Source organism: Schistocerca piceifrons, chromosome 2, assembly GCF_021461385.2.
Source record: "Schistocerca piceifrons isolate TAMUIC-IGC-003096 chromosome 2, iqSchPice1.1, whole genome shotgun sequence".
Classification (NCBI taxonomy): Eukaryota; Metazoa; Arthropoda; class Insecta; order Orthoptera; family Acrididae; genus Schistocerca; species Schistocerca piceifrons.
Window position 1 is genome coordinate 721,949,967 of NC_060139.1, and position 3,952 is coordinate 721,953,918.

Here is a 3,952-nt window from a genome sequence, read left to right on the forward strand (position 1 = left end):
CAAAGTTCTACAGAGACACTCTTCTTATGTTGATACAGAGTCAGTTCTGGAATAAATGACAAAGCTCTTTAAAGTACACTGCTATGTGAGAAAGATACAAGAAGTTATCCCTGTGGGCCCATCATTGTAGACCAGTACTATGAATGCACAAGAAAACATGAGTTTCTGACACTCATTAACCAAATCATCACAGCACAACTACAGCCCTAGTCAAAGAGCAGATGACACTTGTTGTGGACTGACAACATGCAATTATGTTGGTCTATCACATTACAGTAAAGGTACATCCTTATCGCTAAAACGGATAACTTAGGATTCTTTGGTGTAGGGTTTTCATTCATAAAATTGTATCTTAAAGATAAAAAATGCTTAACAAAGAGAACACATAACTCATACTATAGAGGCATAATAGGTTGGGGGGATCACACAGGGGTGTGCCTGATGTGTTGTCCCTGTGATATAACTGCTAAGTCAGGAGAGCTACTTAATGATATATATGAAGGCAGATCCATGTGGGGGTAGGTGATGTGGTTTTCAATTGAACTAGACAACATACAAGTGATTAAGTCTACAAGTATCACAGATGGTGTCAATCACTCAAAGCTTTTTCCTACTTGATAATCTGATGGATGTCCCATGGTGCAAGGTCAGGGAATATGGTAGGTGCTCGAGTATCTACCCTACCAATAGAAATGTCCAGTCTTGTTGTTGATGAATGTCATAACATGAGGAGCATTTAGTTATGGGATAGCCACCCTATGTTGATGTTTGTCATGAAGAATAGAAATAATTTGACTAGTGCTTCAGCCTGTTTTTTTCCATTGGAAATCATCCTGATTGGTAAAGACTTCACCAACACAACACTCTGAATGCCCCAGAACAGTCATAAGAAACTTATTTTGAGATTGTTATTGGTAATCTCCTTTCTGGTTAAAAACTGCTCCACACCATTAAGACCAGCTTTTAGTGTTATGGTTAAAAGTTAAACCTGACAATGTGCTTTCCATAAAGTCATGCTGTGTGCTAAATGTTCAAGTCATGCTTTCATCCTCTGGTTCTTAAGGTCAACTGTGATAATTTTGTTGCAATATGAAAAGCTGCTCGATGAAGCATTCCGTTGAACGTGTAACTGCGGAGCTTCCGGATTTACTCAACAGATTGAGATGACCACATAGGAGTGTGCCAAATGTGTTGCCCCTGAGATATAACTGCAAAGTTAGGAGGGCTATGTGATGATTTACCTGATACCAGATCCATGTTGGAGTACTCGCAGGTGATGCACTTTTCAATTGAACTATACAGTACCCACAACTATGAGTATTCAACATGTAATATTTTTATTATGTTTACCTGTTTTGTGTTTTCACATCTCTTACTTTCACAATTTTACATGCTATTTAAGAGCTTTTAAAATAATTTAATGACTTGCAGGCAACGCAGTTCATCACCTCGTGTCATATACTAAATAATGAAAATGTAGAAATCAAAATTTCAAATAAATGTGTTTCAACTCAGTCTATTTATTCATTTTAATGTCAGTCTAATTATTTAATACAATCTTCCAGCAAAATTTTTTATCATGGAACATTCTAGAAAACAATGCAAAACATGATGGTTGCTTATTTGATATAAAAATAATTCATATGTCTATGACCATAAACGTGACTTTGAAAACATTTCTGTTTATTGCATTAGTCGTACTGTTATTGCATTAGTCATAGATTATCCATAAAGAAAAGCAACTGAAACCTGAAATTATTTTGTCTATAAAACTAATATTGGTATTTCATTATTTAAAACAGGAAGTTCTCAATTTTTTGCGTAGAAATACATAATGTCTAACAAAAATTATCATCCCAGATTTTTCATTTTTTATACAGAATATGTAAACATACAAGGAATTATATGAACATTTAATTTTCCATTGAAAATTTGTAAATGTACCGACTGCTATATTGTGTGTAATAACTGTGATTGTTATTCAGATATTGAAGGGATGAAGCTCTTCATATGAAAGTTTCAGTACCAGTTCCAGTAGTAGTTCCAGAACAAGTTCCAGTTTGTCTATGATGGTTTTGACACACAGTCCATTTCAGTCTATCATTGCAGTGTGGACAGCACACCACAATACCAAGGCATTTTGGGACACAGTGATCCACCTAGTGTCTCAAAGGTCCTAGGGTCTCAAAGGCATGGGGCTGACAACACAGATGACCTAAAACCATCCCACACATTATGTGGACATGTGGGAATGACACATCGATGCAGCATTGTGCCAATCGACTGAGCATGCCACTGCTGCCTGTCAGCAAAACTTCTTAGTATGAGGGTACTACAAATAGCTACCTATCAGCAATGAATGGGTCAGTAAAGAGTTTGTTAAGAGAGTGCAGCAAACATGGGCGCCATGTTAGATAGCCTCCCTTAGTCATTTACACTCCTCAGGAATAAAGTGACACAAAAGTCGGTGTTTCATTCTGTAACTTATGTATCATCTTAATTGATTTCAAATAGCAATGTATTTGCATTAGTTAGAATTGAACAAGAAGTATGTCAGTTCTCAAGATAAGCTAGGAAAATGATAACTTACTTCACACTGTCAGTGGTACATTATGTCATAAAGGTTTTTGCTTCTGTTTATATTTAATTAGGGTTAATTGTTGTGCTTATGACTATATCTGACTGTCACAAATAGGAAATATTAGTTCAGTTATTATGGGAGAACATCACTGCAATTAGCTGTAGCACAGACCTTATGATAAGTACACATAGTGTGATGGTCGCCTGCTATATTTCTTCATTGATAGTCCTTGGTGTCGACATATTGCATTGTTATACTGTCTGTAAAATGGGAGGTGGATATTCAACACTGACTACTGTAAATGATGTAGCTGACAGTTGCAAAGTTGCGTTTCACAGTTCTTTATTTTCACTGTCCACAACCCCCCACTATTGCACAGTTATACGGCCAGTTCACCATTGGTAAATGTAGATAAGCCTCATTAATAGGTTGCAGGCAAACATGAGCATACTGCTACAATCATTTTCTGTTGAACATCTATGAGCAGTAAAAACCCGTTCTGCAGTTCTTGCCCACGGTGGCTCAGATGGATAGAGCATCTGCCATGTAAGCAGGAGATCCCGGGTTCGAGTCCCGGTGGAGGCACACATTTTCAACATGTCCCCAATGAAGTACATCAACACCTGTCTGCAGATAGGGTGTCCATTTAATTATCATTTCATTTCTACCAAAGCTGCATAGTCATCAAGGGTAACTGTTCTTTCGGGAACAGATACTACCGTCATATATATAATTAAAATATGGCTTCCCGGTCATTGACCTTGTGCGAACGCACATGCTATGCCTGAACTCGTATGGGACTTTGTAGATTAATTTGCCACGAGTAATGAGTATGACGGGCGAACATCTATTAGGTGCACTATGAATGTAGTGGTGTGGACATGTTGGCAATTTGGGTCTCACGGGGAGTGTGCAAGGGATAATTCCCTGCAGGCGCACTATCCTCTGTGCCCTCGGTGGCTCAAATGGATAGAGCATCTGCCATGTAAGCAGGAGGTCCCGGGTTCGAGTCCCGGTGGGGGGGCACACATTTTCAACATCTCCCCAATGCAGTACATCAACGCCTGTCTGCAGCTAGGGTGTCCATTTAATTGTCATTTCATTTCTAGCAAAGCTGCGCGGTCATCAACGGTAACTGTTCTTTCGGGAACAGATACTACCGTCATATATAGTTAACTAGGAATGGTCACAATGTATCAGGAAATTAATTACATACACAAAACTAAGCACAAAATTAGATCTGGTGTGATGTTCTTTAAGACTGAGGGTCACCCTTTCTCTTTTATGGAAATGCAGATTATACTCATGCATGTTGATGGTATTTAGGCAAAACTGAAAATAAAATGAATTTAAGGAGGCAGGTGGCAAAAC

General features: G+C 38.2%; 1 non-coding gene across 1 annotated transcript; it reads left to right on the forward strand.

The window, feature by feature from the left end:
• Positions 1–3,531: 3,531 nt before the first annotated feature.
• Positions 3,532–3,605, forward strand: Trnat-ugu. Its single transcript has one exon. It is a non-coding gene; the product is annotated as a tRNA-Thr (tRNA).
• Positions 3,606–3,952: the final 347 nt, after the last annotated feature.